Source organism: Mustelus asterias, chromosome 22 (genome assembly GCF_964213995.1).
Source record: "Mustelus asterias chromosome 22, sMusAst1.hap1.1, whole genome shotgun sequence".
NCBI lineage: Eukaryota > Metazoa > Chordata > Chondrichthyes > Carcharhiniformes > Triakidae > Mustelus > Mustelus asterias.
Genome location: NC_135822.1, coordinates 71040252 through 71063307, shown reverse-complemented (window position 1 = coordinate 71063307; position 23056 = coordinate 71040252). Strand labels below are relative to the sequence as shown.

Here is a 23056-nt window from a genome sequence, read left to right as displayed (position 1 = left end):
CTCCCTCAGTACTGACCCTCTGACAGTGCGGCACTCCCTCAGTACTGACCCTCTGACAGTGCGGCGCTCTCTCAGTACTGACCCTCTGACAGTGCGGCGCTCCCTCAGTACCGACCCTCTGACAGTGCGGCGCTCCCTCAGTACTGACCCTCTGACAGTGCGGCGCTCCCTCAGTACTGACCCTCTGACAGTGCGGCGCTCCCTCAGTACTGACCCTCTGACAGTGCAGCACTCCCTCAGTACTGACCCTCTGACAGTGCAGCACTCCCTCAGTACTGACCCTCTGACAGTGCGGCACTCCCTCAGTACTGACCCTCTGACAGTGCGGCACTCCCTCAGCACTGACCCTCTGACAGTGCGGCGCTCCCTCAGTACTGACCCTCTGACAGTGCGTCACTCCCTCAGCACTGACCCTCTGACAGTGCAGTACTCCCTCAGCACTGACCCTCTGACAGTGCGGCACTCCTTCAGTACTGACCCTCTGACAGTGCAGTACTCCCTCAGCACTGACCCTCTGACAGTGCGGCACTCCTTCAGTACTGCATGCACACACACACCTCCCCTCCCCCCACAGAGGGCTGTCTCTTCTGGGATTGTGTGGAATAATCCCACTTGGCTCAACAGCTCTTCCCAGCTGAACATCCAACTGGACAAGAGCCAGAGCAAGGGTGAGAAGGGCAGGGCATGGGGGGAGAGGGAGGTGGAAGAGGGGTGGGGGCAGCGCGAGGTTAAGGGGCACACGGGGGCTGAGGAGGAAGCCTAAGGGTTGGCTGGTGAGGGGTTCAGGGTGGAAGTAAGGGGGAGCGAGGTGGGTGAGGGGCAAAGCAACATAAAAGACAGGACAAGAGGGTGAGGTGTTGGGGTGAAGAGCAGGGCTAGGGTGAGGGGGGTAAGGGTCAGGCGTGGGTGAGGGGCAGTCGAAGGGGTGAGTAATTCAGGGTGGGGGGTTAGGCAGTGGGTGGGGTAGAGTCAGGGGAGTGTAAGGAACAGAGACAGGACGTAACAACAGAGCAGGAAACAGCAGCAAAGGAACAGGTTGGTGAATAATTCTCTTCCTTCACTCCCCACCCTCAGCAATCCCGCTGGAATGACTCACTGCAGAGGAATATCAGTGGAGATATGTTGTGAAGATGATGATCACAGGAGGCTCAGATCAGTGCTGGAGTCTGGGTATTGTTGGTGATAATTAATGGAAGGGTTTATATCCAATCCAATCCTCCGCCCCCTCCCCCTCTTCCTGGGTCATTTCTCCTTAAGCACAATCCATTTGAGTAATGAGGTCTCGTTCTCCAGCTCCCCTTCCTCTGTGTAACATGATTGATTTCAAGGTTATAGACACACGACCGATTTCCCTGCCTCTAATAGCAGACTGTGAAATCACATCACGAGCTGTTTCTGAGACTTTCACCAGCTGTATCCGACTGAGAGGGGCCAGGTTTAAGCAAGGGGCTTTCACAATGATATCGACAAACACAGGCACACACACACACACACACAGACATACAGCTGTGTGTAGGTACACACACACACAGACATACAGCTGTGTGTAGGTACACACACACACACAGACATACAGCTGTGTATAGGTACATACACACACAGACATACAGCTGTGTGTAGGTACACACACACACACAGACATACAGCTGTGTGTAGGTACACACACACACACAGACATACAGCTGTGTGTAGGGAGACACACACACACACAAACATACAGCTGTGTGTAGGGACACACACACAAACATACAGCTGTGTGTAGGGACACACACACAGACATACAGCTGTGTGTAGGTACACACACGCACACACAGACATACAGCTGTGTGTAGGTACACACACGCACACACACACACAGACATACAGCTGTGTGTAGGTACACACACGCACACAAACATACAGCTGTGTGTAGGTACTCACATGCACACACGCACACACAAACATACAACTGTGTGTAGGGACACACACACAGACATACAGCTGTGTGTAGGTACACACACGCACACACACACACAGACATACAGCTGTGTGTAGGTACACACATGCACACACACACAAACATACAGCTGTGTGTAGGTACTCACATGCACACACGCACACAGGCATACAGCTGTGTGTAGGTACACACACGCACACACACACAGACATATAGGTGCTCACACACACGCACGCACACACACGCACGCACACGCACGCGCGCACACGCACGCACACACAGACGTACGCACGCACACACACACAGTTGCACACGCACACACGTGCGCACACACACACGTGCGCACACACACACGTGCGCACACACACAGACGCACACACACACACGTGCGCACACACACACATGCGCACACACACACATGCGCACACACACGCGCACACACACACACAGGCGTGTGCACACACCCAGCTATCCTGGAGATCCAGGCAGGTACACAAAGCCCACCTGAACTCTTCCACTTCCTGAGTCATTCACTTATTTGAAGATGGACTGACACTGGGAGCCCCGTCCATTGACTCTGTCTACACTCCCCACTGCCTCGGCAAAGCAGCAGCACAATCAAGGACCCCACGCACCCCGGACATTCTCCCTTCCACCTTCTTCTGTCGGGTAAAAGATACAAAATTCTGAGGTCACGTACCAACCGACTCAAGAACAGCTTCTTCCCTGCCGCTCTCAGACTTTTGAACTGAGCTACCATATATTAAGCTAATCCTCCTCCACCCCTGAGATATGACAAAGATACGCAGAGGGAGAGGTAGTATTGAGGAAGCAGGGGGGCTGCAGAAGGACTGGGACAGGTTTGGAGAGTGGGCAAAGAAATGGCAGATGGAATACAATGTGGAAAAGTGTGAGGTTATGCATTTTGGAAGGAGGAATGGAGGCATAGACTATTTTCTAAATGGGGAAATGCTTAGGAAATTAGAAACACAAAGGGACTTGGGAGTCCTTGTTCAAGAAATTTCTTAAGGTTAATGTGTAGGTTCAGTCGGCAGCGAGGAAGGCAAATGCAATGTTAGCATTCATGTCAAGAGGGCTAGAATACAAGAGCAGGGATGTACTTCTGAGGCTGTATAAGGCTCTGGTCAGACCCCATTTGGAGTATTGTGAGAAATTCTGGGCCCCATATCTAAGGAAGGATGTTCTGGCCTTGGAAAGGGTCCAAAGGAGGTTAACAAGAATGATCCCTGGAATGAAGAGCTTGTCTGATGAGGGATGGTTGAGGACTCTGGGTCTGTACTCATTGAGGGGGGCAATCTTATTGAAACTTACAGGATACAGTGAGGCCCGGATAGAGTGGACGTGGAGAGGATGTTTCCACTAGTAGGAAAAACTAGAACCGGAGGCACAACCTCAGGCTGAAGGGACGATCCTTTAAAACAGAGATGAGGAGGAATTTCTTCAGCCAGAGAGTGGTGAATCTGCGGAACTCTTTGCCGCAGAAGGCTGTGGAGGCCAGGTCATTGAGTGTCTTTAAGACAGAGATAGATAGGTTCTTGATTAATAAGGAGACCAGGGGTTATGGGGAAAAGGCAAGATGAGAAAAATATCAGCCATAGTTGAATGGCGGAGCAGACTCGATGGGCCGAGTGGCCTAATTCTGCTCCTATGTCTTATGACTGTAAAACTACATTCTGCACTCTCTCCTTTCCTTCTCTATGAACGGTATGCTTTGTCTGTATAGCGTGCAAGAAACAATACTTTCCACTGTATCCCAATACACGTGCCAGTAATAAATCAAATCAAATCAAAGCACCCAGAGTGAAAACCAAAAGTCTGGCAAGTCCCCCTGGGATCTCCATCCCACCCATTCCCCGATCACAAAGCCCCTGTGAAGGTGATGAGAAAGGGACAATATCAGAGAATGCTGGAGTGACTCTTTGAGGTACATCCTGAGGATGGAAAGATCTGCATTCCCACAGTGCCTTCCGTGAGCTCAGGATGGTACAGAGCACTGATACAGCCAATGACAGGCTGGAGAATTGTAGTTCCACTCAGAAACCTGCACACATGACAGGACCTTCGAATCCCAGCCAGGCTGTACTGGGATGACATGACACAAAGGAGAGTGGGAATCTGGCATTCCCTCCCTCAAAAGCCACCGAGAAACAATGAAACATTCCAGGATGGCGGCTGATAGGGTTTTGCTGTCGAATGGTGTTCCAAAGCCAGGGCAGGCCGATGGGAATGAGCCACACACCCCGGGCAGATTTAAGAGGCTGAATAGCCTCCTCCTGTCCCTTCGTTCAAGGGACAGGAGGGGGGATTCAAATCTGCCTTGGGTCACCGTCTGTGTGGAGTTTGCACGTTCTCCCCGTGTCTGCGTGGGTTTCCTCCGGGTGCTCCGGTTTCCTCCCACAGTCCGAAAGGCGTGCGGGCTAGATTGATTGGCTATGCTAAATTGCCCCTTAGTGTCAGGGAGATTAGTGGGGCAAGTATGTACGGTTACGGGAATAGGGCCTGAGTGGGATTGTGATCGGTGCAGGCTCGATGGGCCGAATGTCCTCCTTCTGCACCGTAGGGATTCTATGTATGTACAGCCACAGTGCTGTTAGGGAGCGGGTTCCAGGATTTTGGCCCAGCGACAGTGAAGGAACGGGACTATATTTCCAGGTCAGGATGGTGAGTGGCTAAACAAGTGCAGAGTCCAAACAGGAAATGAGTAAATAAACAAATTTAAAAACATCGATGACCCCTTAAAGGGGCACTGGGCCTGAGGAAAGATTTAAAGGAACCTTGCCAAATAAATCAAATTAAAAGTGTGGTTTTGAGAGTCAATGATGCCACGCTCCGGCCGTGCCCACAGAGCATGGAAGGCATCCAGCTTGACGTTGGGCTACATGCTCCCTCTCCAGGGACATCCGGCTGTGAACATAGGCCCAAAAGAGGGGCAGACAGTCGGGCTGGATGGTCCTCTCCACTGCTCGCTGCCAAGATCAGTTTTAGAAAATTCTATTCATAGGACATGGGCGTCGCTGGCTGGGCCAGCATTTATTGCCCATCCCTAGTTGTCCTTGGAGGGCAGTTGAGAGTCAACCACATTGCTGTGGCTCTGGAGTCACATGTAGGCCAGACCAGGTAAGGACGGCAGATTTCCTTCCCTAAAGGGACATCAGTGAACCAGATGGGGTTTTCCGAAAATCAACAATGGTTTCACGGTCATCAGTAGATTCTTAATTCCAGATATTTTTGACTGAATTCAAATTCCACCATCTGCCGTGGCGGGATTCGAACCCGGGTCCCCAGAACATAATCCAGGGTCTCTGGATTGCTAGCCGAGCAATAATCCCACTGTGCCACCGCTTCCCCTTAATGGTTGACCAGCTGGGCCTGGCCCAGGACCCCCTCCCTTACCCCCCCTCCACACTGGGCTCCCTCAGATCAGAAGTGCATGCGGGGCTGAAGCGTGGCCAGAACAGCAGCAACAAGTCCCTCAGGAGAAGGAAAAGGTGGTGTAACCGACTCCAATCCAGCTATGTCTGGGACACAGACCCCACCAAACCAAGGAAGATACAGGCGGTCTGGGTATCTGTGATTCAGAGAAGCTAATGTTTCTACGGGATTGTTGCATGAAGCAAGTTTCCCTTTATAAACAGTCCAGGCGCTGAATTAAACAATGACCTTCAGCTGTGTATTTCAACAGAATTAATGCAAAATTAACAGGAAAATAGAATCATAGAATCCCTACAGTGCAGAAGGAGGCCATTCGGCCCGAGTCTGCATTGACAACAATCCCACCCAGGCCCTATCCCTGTAACCCCACATATTTATCCTAGCTAGTCCCCCTGACACTAGGGTCAACTTAGCATGGCCAATCCACCGAACCCGCACATCTTTGGAGTGTGGGAGGAAACTGGAGCAACCGGAGGAAACCCACGCAGACACGGGGAGAATGTGCTAAACTCCACACAGACAGTGACCCGAGCCGGGAATCGAACCCGGGTCCCTGGCGCTGTGAGGCAGCAGTGCTAACCACTGTGCCGCCCCACAGTCTTTGACACTTTGCAGCCCAGGAAGTCATTGTAACTCCCCCCACCACCCCCCCCACCCCCCGCCGAGCTTCAGTATGTCATTTAGAGACAGTCTCCGAGAAGGAATCCACTGCTGTTTCAGTCCCTGACAGGGGGGAGAGAGAGTGTAGCGAGCGGTTTGTAGATGGTTAAATGGCTCCACGCTATATATTACATGGCAATAATGCCGCAATAAAGTTCATTTCATTGTGTAAATCACCACGAGGCCCTCAAACGAGCTCAGAAAGACAGGGTTAGCACTGACGTATTCTGTCCAAAGATTTAAATATATCTGGGGAGGTTTTAAAATAACGCTCTCTCCAAACCTTGTGGACCCTCCCAACCTACTGGTAAGAAAGATGGAAGATTAAATCCAGCCCCTCAAAAGATATGATCGATGGGCGTTAAATTAGCAGCATTCTTTGACAGCGTTGTCAACTCGGCAATATATAAACCGATAAATTGTCCTTCACACACACAGATATATGGCTCTAATCAATTCTTTCCAAGCTATTTGGCTCGAGATGCCTGTTTGTTCTCCTCTGCGTGACCCCACGCTAGACTTTATAATCCTGTTAGACAGGCTCTCTGAGTCTGTTGGTTGAGTGCTGCTTATAAAAGGGGCTTGCTTTGAGAGGTTTTTTTGTTCAAACGCTTTGCCACGACAGGACAGATCCCACATCCTCTCTCTTTCCATTGCCCTCAACTGAAGTTGGACACAGAATCCCTCCAGTGCAGAGGGAGGCCATTCAGCCCATCGAGCCTGCACCGACAACAATCCTACGCCGTAACATCACGTATCTACCCTAGCCAGTCCTCAAAGAACAAAGAAAATTACAGCACAGGAACAGGCCCTTCTGCCCTCCAAGCCTGCACCGACCATGCTGCCTGACTGAACTAAAACCCCCTCCCCTTCCGGGGACCATATCCCTCTATTCCCATCTCATTCATGTACTTGTCAAGACGCCCCTTAAAAGTCACTACTGTATCCACTTCCACTACCTCCCCCAGCAGCGAGTTCCAGGCACCCACCACTCTCTGTGTAAGAAATCTGCCTCGTACATCTCCTTTAAACCTTGCCCCTCACACCTTAAACCTGTGCCCCCTAGTAATTGACTCTTCCACCCTGGGAAAAAGTTTCTGACTATCCACTCTGTCCATGCCTCTCGTAATCTTGTAGACTTCTATCAGGTTGCCCCTCAACCTCTGTCGTTCCAGTGAGAACAAACCAAGTTTCTCCAACCTCTCCTCATAGCTAATGCCCTCCATACCAGACAACATCCTGGTAAATCTTTTCTGTACCCTCGCCAAAGCCTCCACATCCTTCTGGTAGTGTGGCGACCAGAATTGAACACTATATTCCAAGTGTGGCCTAACTAAGGTTCTATAAAGTTGCAACATGACTTGCCAATTTTTAAACTCAATACCCCGGCCGATGAAGGCAAGCATGCCGTATGCCTTCTTGACTACCTTCTCCACCTGCATTGCCACTTTCAGTGACCCCCTGACACTAAGGGGCAATTTAGCATGGCCAATCCACCGAACCCGCACATCTTTGGATTGTGGGAGGAAACCGGAGCACCCGGAGGAAACCCACGCAGACAAGGGGAGAATGTGCAAACTCCACACAGACAGTGACCCAAGCCGGGAATCGAACGCGGGTCCCTGGCGCTGTGAGGCAGCAGTGCGAACCAGAGTAAGCCATTGTGCCCCCCGAATATCTGTTGATTCAATCATATTCACTGAAACTCTACCGCCTCGTCTGCCACGGAACCGGAGCGGGCGAGGGGCGGACAACGGAAATGTCTGTTGACCTCGGGTGGGAATTTCCAGTCTCGCTTGAGCAAGGCTGTAAAATCTCGCCCATGACAGCTAAACACATGATGCTCGGCCGTGTAATGTTTGACCATGATCACCTGACCTCGGACCACAAGATGCCCAATGATGTTAACGCCAATCATGTGACACTCACCCAGAAGTGACTTCAGTCACTGTGTAAAAATTTTGATGTCCAATAATTAGGGACCCCCCTCATGCTCGGAGCAGCCGTTAACAGATGGATGTCAAATGCAGAGGACACCTAGCAACTCAACTGCAACCTCCATATTTATCTCAGATGGGTCAGAGGAACTTTTAGATAGGCTCACTGTGGGAATGGGTGACTCCCGAGCATCCACAAAGAGGGAGGGTTTTCCCAAGTCTGCAACTCACATCACAGACAAAAATAAAATACTGCAGGTGCTGGTAAACTGAAATAAAATTAGAAAATACAGGAAAGACTCAGTAGATCTGGCAGCCACTGAGGAGAGAAAAACATAGTTAATGTAACGAGTCTGACATATCGACTCTTCTTCAGAATGTTCTTCAGATAGTCAACATCTTTTCCCAAAGGTAGGGGAGTCTAAAACTAGAGGGCATAGGTTTAAGGTGAGAGGGGAGAGATACAAAAGGGTCCAGAGGGGCAATTTTTTAACACAGAGGGTGGTGAGTGTCTGGAACGAGCTGCCAGAGGTAGTAGTAGAGGCGGGTACAATTTTGTCTTTTATAAAGGATTTAGACAGTTACATGGGTACGATGGGGACAGAGGGATGTGGGCCAAATACGGGCAAATGGGACTAGCTTAGTGGTTAAAAACTGGGCGGAATGGACAAGTTGGGCCGAAGGGCCTGTTTCCATGATGTAAACTTCGATGATACTATGACTCTCAATGAGATAAAAGGAGATGAGAGTTGGCATAATGATGTGACAATTATCTGTCCTAAAACAAATTAACAGCTACGGTTAGCACTCACACCTTCAATGCAGAAGCTTGTGGGTTACAGAGAAAAAAACACATTAATTCAAACTGAAAGACACACTGTGGTACTGAGTGAGTGCTGCAGTGTTGGACGTGTCCAGTGTGATATCAGTGCGTTACTGAGTGAGTGCTGCAGTGTTGGAGGTGTGCAGTGTGATATCAGTGTGGTACTGAGTGAGTGCTGCAGTGTTGGATGTGTCCAGTGTGATATCAGTGCGTTACTGAGTGAGTGCTGCAGTGTTGGATGTGTCCAGTGTGATATCAGTGCGTTACTGAGTGAGTGCTGCAGTGTTGGAGGTGTCCAGTGTGATATCAGTGATATGAGCTGAGAATGGGGAGTGAAAGAGACACACAGTGAGTGAGGGGATGAAGGTTCTCCAGCCTCTGAAGGGTCTCTAAGTCCTGTCCCTGGAGAGATACCTCAGGCTTTGAGATACTGCAGTCAGATGACCTTGCAGTGCAGGGCGGGGCTTTCAGATACACCGCAGCAGTCTGTGTACAACAGAGAGAGCCTTCGATAGCACCACTCTGCTGCTCTCTCTGAACCCCTCTCACAGAGGTACAACATCTGGGCAGGAGGTGAAACCTATCACTGACTGTGCCAACTCCCCAGCCCCTGGTGTGGCAGGGAAGAGAGAGACCCCCCCCGAGAGAGTGCAGTTCAAAAAGTCCCAAGGTCGAAGGGTGAAAGGGGGGGAAACGGGGAGACGGGAAGGAGAGGAGTGCGGATTGGACACAATCGTTCAGAAGCAAACAGTGATCACCTTTTCAGAAGATCCCCTCCCCGTGTCTCTGTTGTTCCACCACGGAAAGCCTTGGTTACCTCAAGAACTGGCTGGTCTCTCAATCTGACACTCTGTGAAATCCAAATCACCCCAAACTCGAGTGTTCCCCCACCCCAACTCAGAACAGGGGCTGTCCCCTATCACCCCTGTGTTTACTCAATCACTCCAGCTATCCGTGTGGCAACACCTCAATTCTAACCTTCTCATCCTGGTTTCCAAATCTCTCCATCGCCCTGCTCTCTCTTTAACCTCCTCCAGCCCCACAACTCTCTGCGATGCTCAGATTCTGGCCTCTTGGACATCCCCAACTTGTATCACTCCACAAGTAGCCTTGACCTGTTCCTCAGCTATGAAATCCAACCCCCCCCCCCCCCCCCCCCCCCCCGCCCTCCCCACGCATACCTCGCGCTCTCTCACTTAAAACCCACCCCTTCCCAAGAGTTAGGGCGTCTGATGCAATATCTCCTCACAAGGCTGGCTTTATTTGATCCTGTTCCTGTGAGGCCCCGTATTATTTTTCATGGGTTTCCTCCGGGTGCTCCGGTTTCCTCCCGCACTCCAAAGATGTGCGGGTGAGGTTGGTTGGACCTGCTAAATTAAACCTTAGTGTCCCGGGATGTGATTAGGTTAGAGGGATTAGCAGGGTAACTAAGCGGGGATAGGGCCTGGGTGGGATTGTTGCCAGTGCAGACTCAATGGGCTGAATGGCCTCCTTCTGCACTGTCGGGTTTCCATGACGATTCTCTTAAAGGTGCTTTGCAAATAGAGGTCGTTGATTTTTTAACAGACACAGCTCCGCGTCCTCCAGTCGGGTTAGCAGCTGAGTTTGAGACCCGGGCAGGGCAGAGAGAATGGCATCGAAGCAGAAGGTTCGAGATATGTTCATCCACTTGGCACACGTAGCCCCGTGGGTTAGTATCCCTACCCATCACACCGGAGACCGGGGTTCTATTCCCCGACTGGGAGCTGAGAAATTGTTCCGAGCTGGGCTGGCAGTCGTGTGTGTTGTTTCGGGTGGCACAGTGGGTCAGCACTGCTGCCTCACAGCACCAGGGACCCGGGTTCGATTCCCGGCTCGGATCAATGTCTGTGTGGAGTCTGCACGTTCTCCCCGTGTCTGCGTGGGTTTCCTCCAGGTGCTCCGGTTTCCTCCCACATTCCTAAAGACGTGCTGGTTAGGGTGCATTGACCCGAACAGGCGACTAGGGGAATTTCACAGTCACTTCATTGCAGTGTTAATGTACGCCTTACTTGTGACTCGTAAATAAACTTTAACTTTAACAATGAGCTGAATGGCTTTCTTCTGCCCTGTAGCTCATGAATAAATGGCATGACCGAGTTAACGTGGTGTCAGAAACCAGCTTCTGTCCATAATTAACACACAGGAACATGAAATCCTGATCTAAGTGCCAACTGCCTGCTCCAAACGCTGGGGCTGGGCCAGATCTGGTGACAGGCTCAAGGCATCTATCACCCGTGGCCTCTGACTGCTGCCAGTGTCTGCACACCTTGTACATCATAATCTGCTGGGTACCCTCAGCAGGGTACCTCACCTCAGCTCTGGAGACCAAGGGCAGACCAGTGAGGCCTGAGCGGTCGAGAGTTCTGACCCCCCGTAGGCCGGAAGGTCTGGACAAGCGGTGGCAGCTAAATCCAGCAGCGCAGCCTCGAACCTGCACACGTCAGCAGTCTGAGATGTTTGTGAATGAAGGGTAAGATGGATTAGAATTCTCTTGGGGGCGGTCGTCCACAAGCACTTCCCCCAGAGCACTGCAGAGTCACTGAGGCGCACTCACAAGGCGGAAAGCTTTAACGCTGTGGTCCAAAAATGTCCTGGGGCCTGAGACGGATCGATCCGCCTCCCTCCTGAGTTACATTCCCAACAACTCAGCAATTATGAACCGTTAGACCAACGCAAGCTTGCTCCGATCAATAACTCCCAATAGGAATCGCCATTTCAATCCATTTTATGCTTGGCCCATCAATACAGGCTTAGTGAATCCAATCAGATGTAAATTGCTTCTTGGTGCTGAGGGCTGTCGAGTTTGACAGTGTGTCATCGATCTGGGGAGGGGGGGCTGAATTCAGAGGGTCCGCCTTAAAGGGGCAGCTCCACCATTTTGGAAACTGGTCCCGGGACACGACATCATTATCCCCCGCACTGAGCATGTGCGAGGCTTGTTTCATTGATGCAAATACTTCATTTTAAGATATTTCTGCCCATGCAAATTACATTTAAAGTTTATTTATTTATTAGTGTCACAAGTGGGCTTACATTAACACTGCAACGCAGTTGCTGTGAAAATCCCCTAATCGCCACACTCTGGCGCCTGTTTGGGTACACTGAGGGAGAATTTAACACCTAACCCGCTCTGGCTTCCTGTGGGAGGAAGCCAGAGCACAGGAAGAAACTCACACAGACACAGGGGAGAAGGTGCAAACTCCGCACAGACAGCGACCCAAGCCAGGAATCGAACCCGGGACCCTGGCGCTGTGAGGCAGCAGTGCTAACCCACTGTGCCATTTAAATGCTAGACTGTAGGGCTTAACTAACTTGACTCCATTTTAAAGCTAACTTGACCACATTTTAAGGCTCAGAAGGCATGCTGGGTTAGCTAGAAAAATTGACTGCATCTTTGGAAGGGCAATGTCAAGGCTTTTTCATCAGCCAAACAAAGCTTTTCATAAATAACATCTGCGAGGTAAGGATGGGACGTATTGTGGAACTGGTTTGTTCTGCTGGCAGTCTGTTTTCGAGACTTGTTCAGTCTGTTTGGAGTTCTACTTTGATCAGTACAGGACTGCAGAAGAAGCCAGTATTTCTCCCTCCCTCGCTCTCTCTCCAGTTTTACTCTTGCTGTTCGCTTTCTGTGATGATTTAATTTGAAGTTCTGGTCAATAAAAGAAATTCATCGTGTCAGTGCTGCCTCCGCCTATTCAAAGGAATGAATGGACCCGACACCCTGTCAACCTTTGGCCTGAAAACACATTGGGCTCCCTTGGTGTTGGTTCAACAGGGGACTGGCCCAACCCGCCTGCCCCACAGACATTTACAAACAGTTCAGAAAGCTGCTTCCATGACACTGTCCTGGGCTCAATCTGCATCTCCAGGGAGCAAAGTTTGCAACCCTCACTTTGTGCCCAGAGCCAGCGGGTGTGTGTGAAGCTACTACTACAACAACAACTCACATTTACACATCGCCTTTCACACAGGGAGAAGACTATCCTCCAAGGTCCTTCACAAGAGCGGCAAAAGTTGACCCCAAGCCAAAATTGGGATCAATAGACGGTGCTCAGGGAAGGCAACATAACATATAGAATAGGACAACATGGAAAGACACTATTCAGTCCACCAAGACAATCCCAGATCTTTAGAACACAACCCAGTTATTCCCCTATCACTGGGTCTATCATAGAAGGTCAGAGGTCATAGAATGCTAACAGTGCAGAAAAAGGTCATTTGGCCCATCGAGTCTGCACCAACCGCAATCCTACCCAGGCCCCATTCCCGTAATCCCACATATTTATCCTGCTAATCCCCCGACACTAAGGTTAATTTAGCATGGCCAATCAACCCAAACTCGCACATCTTTGGACTGTGGGAGGAAATCGGAGCACCCAGAGGAAACCCACGCAGACACGGGGAGAACGTGCAAACTCCACACAGACAGTGACCCAAGCAGGGAATCGGACCCAGGTCCCTGGCGCTGTGAGGCAGCAGCGCTAACCACTGTGCCACTCTTTAAAGTTTCCTCAATATTTATTCCATTCCCTGTCAAATGCCACGATTTAATTCATATCCACCACCCTATCAGACAGAACATTCCACTCACCACTCTTTTCAAAAAATCTCTTTCATGGGACATGGCGTCGCTGGTTACACCAGCATTTATTGCCCATCCCTAATTGCCCCTTTGAGAAGGTGGTGGTGAGCTGCCTTCTTGAACCCACTGCAGTCCTTGTGGTGTAGGTACACCACAATGCTGTTAGGGAGGGAGTTCCAGATTTTGACCCAGGGACTGCAAAGGAACGGCCAATATATTTCCAAGTCAGGATGGTGAGTGACTTGGAGGGGAATCTCCAGGTGATGGTGTTCCCATGTATCTGCTGCCCTTGTCCTTCTAGATGGTGGTAGTCGTGGGTTTGGAAGGTGTTGTCAAAAGAGCCTTGGTGAGTTGCTGCAGTGCATCTTGTAGATAGTACACCCAGCTGCCACTGTGTGTCAGTGGTGGAGGGAATGAATATTTGTGGAAGGGATAGCAAGCATTCAAGTGGGGTTACTTTATCCTGGATGGTGTCGAGCTTCTGGAGTGTTGTTGGAGCTTCACCCATCCAGGCAAGTGGGGAGTATTCCATCACACTCCTGACTTGGGCCTTGTAGATGGTGGACAGTCTTTGGGGAGTCACTGTGAAAAAGAAACATTTTTTTTAACATATTGTTTGCCTTTTGTCTCCAACCTGAATCCTCTCGAAATCAACAATTGGCATCAGTTTCTCTTTATTTCTTCTCTCTTTGAAGAATTTAAACAGCTCCATCGTATCTAATCTGAGCTTTGTCTACTTCAAGTGGACCAAGGTCAGCTTGTCGCGCTCAAGCATTCAAACCCTTATCCCTGGGACTATTCGAGTCAATCTCTCCTGCATCCTCACACCCAGCTGAAGATGTAATTCTCAGAACGGGACAGAAATATCCATTGGAGATAAGCCAATATTTTATATTGCTTTCTCATAGTGGAGAACATGCCCCTGTCTACATCAACGGGGACGAAGTAGAAATGGTCGAGGGCTTCAGGTTTTTAGGTGTCCAGATCACCAACAACCTGTCCTGGTCCCTCCATGCCAACACTATAGTTAAGAAAGCCCACCAACGCCTCTACTTTCTCAGAAGACTAAGAAAATTTGGCATGTCAGCTGTGACTCTCACCAACGTTTACAGATGCACCATAGAAAGCATTCTTTCTCGTTGTGTCACAGCTTGGTATGGGCTCCTCCTCTGCCCAAGACCGCACGGAACTACAAAAGGTCGTGAATGTAGCCCAATCCATCACTCAAACCAGCCTCCTATCCATTGACACTGTCTACACTTGCTGCTGCCTCAGAAAAGCAGCCGGCATAATTAAGGACCCCACGCACCCCGGACATTCTCTCTTCCACCTTCTTCCGTCGGGAAAAAGATACAAAAGTCCGAGGTCACGTACCAACCGACTCAAGAACAGCTTCTTCCCTGCTGCTGTCAGACTTTTGAATGGACCTACCTTGCATTAATTTAATCTTTCTCTACACCCCAGCTATGACTGTAGCACTACATTCTGCACCCTGTCCTTTCCTTCTCTATGTACGGTATGCTTTGTCTGTATAGCACGCAAGAAACAATACTTTTCACCGTATACTAATACATGTGACAATAATAAATCAAATCAAATACATTGCTGCCTAATGAAGGCTCCATTTTTAAGAGATGCGGACGCAAGGTGGATCAACCGAGTGAGACAGAATTGCTACAATCTCAAAGGAAAGACTTTATAACACACCTTTCATCATCAAAGCCAATGAAGTACTTTCTAAAGTGTTGTGACTGTTGTAAGCGCAGTTATTGTGGCAGCCAGTTCACACACAGCAAGCTCCCACAAACAGCAATGTGATCGCGATGAGAGAACCTGTTTTTGTGAGGTTGATTGAGGGATAAATATTGGCCAGCACGCTGGGGAGAACTCACTCCCTCACTCTCCTTCCAAACAGTGCCACAGAGCCCGCTACCCACAGCAGAGCAAGTGGATTTCAATCCTCGGCTGAAACATGGCACCTTTTTTTATTTATTCATTTCATGGGATGTGGGTGTCGCTGGCTGGACCCAGAGTTCATCACCTGTCCCTAACTGCCCTCCATTTCAGAGGGCAGTTGAGAGTCAACCACATTGCTGTGGCTCTGGAATCACATGTAGGCCAGACCAGGTAAGGACGGCAGATTTCCTTCCCTCAAGGACATTAGTGAACCAGATGGGTTTTTCCGACAATCGACAATGGTTTCATGGTCATCAGTAGATTCTTAATTCCAGATTTTTATAGAATTCAAATTTCACCATCTGCCGTGGTGGGATTCGAACCCGACTCTCTGACTGTATGGCACTCTTCCAGTGCCGCACGGCTGTGTCCACCTGGATTGATGTGTCCAAGCCTCTGGTGTGGGAAATCACAGAATGCTGCAGTGCAGAAAGAGGCCATTCGGCCCATTGAGTCTGCACCAACCACAATCCCACCCAGGCCCTATCCCCCTGACACTCAGGGGCAATTTAGTCTGGCCAATCCACCCAACCCGCACATCTTTGGACTGTGGGAGGAAACCGGAGAATGAACCCCCAACACCCTGAATCAAGGGTGTCCATGTGGACACTGAACCACCGCTGACACTCTGGAGTGGCAGGACGGGCTTGGGGAGGAGTGGGCACAGGGGGGGAAAGAGGTAAATGATCCCTCATCTCTCTGACATTTCCCTCCTTATTATGGAGGGGGGTCAGTATTGGGAGTATTCTCACCGATGTGGGAGCATTACCTTCAGATACACATGGACTGTTGGCTTTAGTGCGTGTTAAGCCCTGAAGCTGACGTGGAATCCATTTCTCAGGTCTCACCATGTGTGGCGGAACGATACATTGTTCATTCGGCACACAGACTGTAGTGCAGTGGTGAGTGAAGTGGCATCCAGGATACTTGTGTGTCCATGAGCAAAAGAATATAGTTCCCAATCACAGTCTGCAGCTAAAATTGACAAAGTTGAACTTTTTGCAACAACTTTGTTGGTCTTTGAAGAAGTGAGCCATTTCTCAACAGGAGAACTGATGATGAGGGGTGGGGGGATGTTGAGGAGCTGAGACTCATAGACCCTCTTTCGTGCAGAAAAAGGCCATTCGGCCCATCCAGCTTGCACCAATAACAATTCCACCCAGACTCTACTGAAGGCACTGTTGCTAAGTTTGCAGATGATACAAAGATATGTAGAGAGGACAAGCAGTATTGAGGAAGCAGGGGGGCTGCAGAAGGGCTTGGACAGGTTAGGAAAGTGGGCAAAGAAGTGGCAGATGGATTACAATGTGGAAAAGGGTGAGGTTATGCACATTGGAAGGAGAAATGGAGGCATAGACTATTTTCTAAATGGGGAAATGCTTAGGAAATCAGAAGCACAAAGGGACTTGGGAGTCATTGTTCAAGATTCTCTTAAGGTTAACGTGCAGGTTCAGTCGGCAGTTAGGAAGGCAAATGCAATGTTAGCATTCATGTCGAGAGGGCTGGAATACAGAGCAGGGATGTACTTCTGAGACTGTATAAGGCTCTGGTCAGACCCCATTTGGAGTATTGTGAGCAGTTTTGGGTCCTATATCTAAGGAAGGATGTGCTGGCCTTGGAAAGGGTCCAGAGGAGGTTCACAAGAATGATCCCTGGAATGAAGAGCTTGTCGTATGAGGAATGGTTGAGGACTCTGGGTCTGTACTCATTGGAGTTTAGAAGGATGAGGGGGGGATCTTATTGAAACTTACAGGATACTGCGAGGCCTGGATAGAGTGGACGTGGAGAGGATGTTTCCACTAGTAGAAAAAGCTAGAACCAGAGGCACAATCTCAGGCTGAAGGGACGATCCTTTAAAACAGAGATGAGGAGGAATTTCTTCAGCCAGAGAGTGGTGAATGTGTGGAACTCTTTGCCGCAGAAGGCTGTGGAGAGCCGGTCATTGAGTGTCTTTAAGACAGAGATAGATAGGTTCTTGATTAATAAGGGGATCAGGGGTTATGGGGAAAAGGCAGGAGAATGGGGATGAGAAAAATATCAGCCATGATTGAATGGCGGAGCAGACTCGATGGACCGAGTGGCCTAATTCTGCTGCTATGTCTTATGGTCTTATCCCCATAACCCCGCATATTTACCCTGCCAATCCCCCTGACATTTGAGAGGCAATTTAGCATGGCCAATGCACCCTAACCAGCACGTCTTTCGGACTGTGGGAGGAAACCGGAGCACCCGGAGGAAACCCACGCAGACACGGGGAGAATGTGCAGACTCCGCACAGACAGTGACCCAAGCCGGGAATCGAACCCAGGGTCCCTGGCGCTGTGAGGCAGCAGGGCTAACCACTGTGCCACCCTGTGCAGTTGAGAATTGTTCTGTGATGTATGCTCCTTTGAGGTCTGAGGTGGCTGTGTTGACAGCGTTCCAAGAGCATTACCAAAGCTGTGAGGTTGCAATGCTGAAGCAGCAGGAATTAAACATTTGCTCTCGAATGTTGGATTTTTTTTTCCCAGGTAATTAAATGAGAGTGGGTGGGGAATTGAACAGACAGATGAATTCTGCTCACGTTCCTTGCTGTAATGGTGCATTTCCTATGCAGATTAATGCAGTCTTTGCTGCAACTGGTACTGTGTTATTGATGAGATACTGGGAGGCTGAGATCAGTCAGCCTTTCTCCTGCAAACCCGAGTGGCCCATTAACCACTGGCCGTGATATATCGACAGCCAGAAAGCCAGCCCCCAACAAGAGATGTTCAGAACACCCACCTTCGATTTCTCAGGTCATTTCTGAAGGTAACCACGGCTAAAACGATTGTTCTCCCTGTTCCAACTCGTGTGGGAGGTTCAGGGGTGATCGGAGTGAGGGGTTTCAGATCATTAAAGGTTTGGATAGGGCGGGTCATGAGGAACACCGCCACAGGTGCAGACACAAACGCAGACCCGTCTACAGGCCGGGACACGCGCGCAGGCCCGTCTACGGGCCGGGACACGCGCGCAGGCCCGTCTATGGGCCCGGACACGTATGCAGACCTGTCTACAGGTCCATACACAAATGCACACTCATCTACAGGCCCAGACATGTACGCAGACCCGTCTACCAGTCCAGACACATATACAGACCCATCTACAGGTCCAGACAGGTGCACAGATCCATCTATTTGGTTAGAAATATACACAGACACCTCTTCAGATCCAGTCACCTGCACAGCCCTGTCTATTGGATTATTTCAGTGCACAGACATGTGTACACATCCTCTCCCACTCCATCACTCTTTCCTCCATCCGCAGCCAATCTTTGTCCATTTATAAAGGAGCAGGGTCACCGGAAAGGCGCGAGTTGACAAAGTAAACAAGGACAGTTTAAACAAAAAAGCCACACACCAGAGACACACAAGCCAGCAAGGACGGCTGATAATATTATTGCATCGTGATTATTCATCGTTTAAAGGGATTGTTGTGGACACGCCAGAGGCAGCAAATTGTATTCCTCTCCCCCTCACCACCTGTCCAGAAGGAGTTTGTTTCACCTGGAGGAGCCTGGAGGACATGTGTTTGCAACACACACATGCACACACATGCACATGCATGTACACACACACGCACAGGGGCAGATAAAAGGAATTTTCTATCGATGGATAGTGTAGTCTCACAACACCGGGTTAAAGTCCAACATTATTTGGAATCACGAGCTTTCGGAGCGCTGCTCCTTCATCAGTTGAGTGGAGAGGTCGGTTTCACAAACACGGCATATATAGGCAAAGACACAATTGCAAGATAATTACAGATTAGAGTGACTCACCTGATGAAGGAGCAGTGCTCCGAAAGCTCGTGCTACCAAATAAACCTGTTGGACTTTAACCTGGTGTTGTGAGACTTCTTACTGTGCCCCACCCCAGTCCAACGCCGGCATCTCCACATCAAGGATAGTAACAGTCCAAGGACAACAGAAGTGAACATTAACTCACCGGATGTTCAGGGTCAGGGCCCAATGAGGAATTCTTTCACGTGGGCATGTGTGTTCAGCTGGCTGAAGAGCAGAGTCGTAGAGATTGCCTCATCGTTGGTGCTGGGACTGCGGGGTGCAGTAGTACGCACGGAGACCGGGTCAGCTCTGTGGGCGATGGCAAGGCATCTTCCAGCCGAGACAGTCTTGAGGAGCAGGCTGTTGTTCTGCTCAGGTGGCTGCTTGTTGCTGGTTGACCAGTTGGATGTGAACCAGCAGACTGCTTGTGAGGTTAAAGATGTTGTGTCGCAACTGTCCAGAAAAAAAGGCCAGAGGCTTGGGTTACGCCACATGTTGCAGTGATCCTTAATTGCAGCTTTACAACTGGTTCCTGTGGTTCTGGCAAGAATTTCATTGGAGAGAGAGAGAGAGAAAGAGGTGGTTCTTGCATCCTTCCCAGTATAATGTGTTTTGAGCTCATTCTGGTGTGATTGTTCTGGTTGGGGAAACCCAGTTTGTTTGCATTTCTTCTGCTTTCATTGCTTACGAGGGGGGTCCGTCAGGGATGAAATTCCACGGGCTGACTGAAAAATTCTCTTTTATTTGTAACCCCCCCCCCCATTGGGAGCTTCCAGAAGAAAAGGGCCAACCCTGTGGTCATGTGACTCGTGGCAGCCATCTGTTTTTGGTTCAGCAGAATATCCATTTTTAAAACAACACCAAGAGTAAAGCTTTGACCACACGTTGTTGGACTTGTTGGATGCTAACTGGTGAGGAGGGAGAATTGCTGCTTTGGATGGGGCGGGTGGAGTACTCAAGGCAGTTGGCCTGTGGAAATTTTGCTGTGTCCTACACACTACAGAGAAGCACGACAGAGACCACTTCAAGAGAGAACCGCCTTTCCAAACAGGAGAAGCAGCAACATTTGCAGCAGCGTCCTGGGTCAGGAGTCATGGTAATGAGCTAGTGATGTAACAATGACATCAGCAGTCATGTGCTCAGGGCTCTGTGGAATAGTTTGAACACCAGACAGATATGGCAGCCCATCAGGAATATTATACTTTGAAGTGGCCTGCGTCAGTCAGAGCAGGGTTAGTCACAAGCAGAAGAAAACCTTCTGGGTACAGAAATATAGAAACTAGAAGCAGTAGTAGGCCATTCAGCCCTTCGAGCCTGCTCCGCCATTTATTATGATCATGGCTGATCATCAATCCTGATCCCGTCTTCCCCCCATATCCCTTGATCCCTTTAGCCCCAAGAGCTATTTCTAATTTCCTTCTTGAAATCACACCACATTTTGGCCTCAACTACTTCCTGTGGGAGTGAATTCCACACATTCACCACCCTCTGGGTGAAGACATTTCTCCTCACCTCAGTTCAAAAAGGTTTACCCCTTATCCTCAAACTATGATCCTAGTCCTGGACTCCCCCCATCATTGGGAACACTCTTTCTGAATCTACGCTTTCTAACTCTGTTGGAATTTTATAAGTTTCTATGAGATCCCCTCTCACTCTTCTAAACTCGATGTGGAGATGCCGGCGTTGGACTGGGGTGGGCACAGTAAGAAGTCTCAGCTCCAGGTTAACGTCCAACAGGTTTATTTGGAATCACGAGCTTTCAGAGTGCTGCTCCTTGAGCAGTTCCAATGAATATAATCTTAACTGACTTAGTCCCTCCTCATTTGACAGACCTGCCTTCCCAGGAACCAGCCTGGTGAACCTTCCCTGTACTCCCGCTATAGCAAGGACATCCTTCCTCAGATAAGGACACCAAAACTGCACTCAATACTCCAGATGTGACCTCACCAAGGCCTGCATAGATTCAGCTACAGGACAAAACACCAAAGAACTGAGCCTGTTCTTACTGTCTACATTTCACCCAGAGCTGTATCAGAGAGTCGGAGCATCAGACCAGTGTCTGTCCTGTTGACACAATGACAATCACCGCATTCCCAATGAAAGGTGCGGTCCACTTCCACCAGGACTGGGGCAGGCTATTCAGCCCATCGAGAATGTTCTCCCCCACCGTTCAATTAGATCACAGCTGAACTTCCATCTTCCTGCTCTTAAGAAAAGACATGTACGGATTATTAAATAGAATCCAGATGATTAGGATGACATCATCTTGAATTGGAAGATGATTACTTTAAATTTCAGAATGACACATTGATCGATCAGACAGGCTTTTTAATGCAGCAGTGTACATTGAGAGGACTTACTCTTTGTTGCTGACAGGACTCCAGTGTATACACTGTGCTAATAGTGCCTTCCACAACCAAGTTTGGAAATTAATAAGAGGCGAAAAGTTTTTAAATCAAAGGGTAACAATTAATCTTAAACAGAATGATAGCGTCGCCTCACACACTGAACGTCAAGACATCACATCACCCACTCCCCGTTCAGTCTCAAATCTGGAAATCTCAAAGCCCTACCACTGTTTAACCTGGTTAGGGGGATTGGCCATGCTAAATTTCCCCTTGGTGTCCCAGGATGTGTAGGTTAGGGGGATTAGCCATGGGAAATGCTCAGGGTTACAGGGATAGGGCGGAGGGGTGGGCCTGGGTGGAATGCGCTTCCAGAGAGTCAGTGCAGACTTGATGGGCCGAATGGCCTCCGTCTGCACTGTTGGGATTCTATGGTTCGATGGAGGAGCAGTCCAGAGTAACGCCATTGACATCCAATCACAATTGGAATGACCAATCACTGCCCATGTTGGGGCCCGGTTATGCTGCTAGTTGCGGGTTTGCGCTGAGGATTGGTTGAGGGAACCCAGCGCCTCTCCCTGCACACTCCCTCGGCACCTCTCCCTGCACACTCCCTCGGCACCTCTCCCTGCACACTCCCTCGGCACCTCTCCCTGCACACTCCCTCGGCACCTCTCCCTGCACACTCCCTCGGCACCTCTCCCTGCACACTCCCTCGGCACCTCTCCCTGCACACTCCCTCGGCACCTCTCCCTGCACACTCCCTCGGCACCTCTCCCTGCACACTCCCTCGGCACCTCTCCCTGCACACTCCCTCGGCACCTCTCCCTGCACACTCCCTCGGCACCTCTCCCTGCACACTCCCTCGGCACCTCTCCCTGCACACTCCCTCGGCACCTCTCCCTGCACACTCCCTCGGCACCTCTCCCTGCACACTCCCTCGGCACCTCTCCCTGCACACTCCCTCGGCACCTCTCCCTGCACACTCCCTCGGCACCTCTCCCTGCACACTCCCTCGGCACCTCTCCCTGCACACTCCCTCGGCACCTCTCCCTGCACACTCCCTCGGCACCTCTCCCTGCACACTCCCTCGGCACCTCTCCCTGCACACTCCCTCGGCACCTCTCCCTGCACACTCCCTCGGCACCTCTCCCTGCACACTCCCTCGGCACCTCTCCCTGCACACTCCCTCGGCACCTCTCCCTGCACACTCCCTCGGCACCTCTCCCTGCACACTCCCTCGGCACCTCTCCCTGCACACTCCCTCGGCACCTCTCCCTGCACACTCCCTCGGCACCTCTCCCTGCACACTCCCTCGGCACCTCTCCCTGCACACTCCCTCGGCACCTCTCCCTGCACACTCCCTCGGCACCTCTCCCTGCACACTCCCTCGGCACCTCTCCCTGCACACTCCCTCGGCACCTCTCCCTGCACACTCCCTCGGCACCTCTCCCTGCACACTCCCTCGGCACCTCTCCCTGCACACTCCCTCGGCACCTCTCCCTGCACACTCCCTCGGCACCTCTCCCTGCACACTCCCTCGG

General features: G+C 50.4%; 1 long non-coding RNA gene across 1 annotated transcript in view; it reads right to left on the bottom strand.

Annotated features, from left to right (window-relative positions):
• Positions 1-23056, bottom strand: part of LOC144510176 (uncharacterized) — a 125302-nt gene that overhangs the window by 50496 nt on the left and 51750 nt on the right. Inside the window, exon 2 of the long non-coding RNA XR_013500582.1 lies at positions 19331-19620. This is a non-coding gene — a long non-coding RNA (uncharacterized LOC144510176). The remainder of the gene's footprint in view (positions 1-19330; positions 19621-23056) is intronic.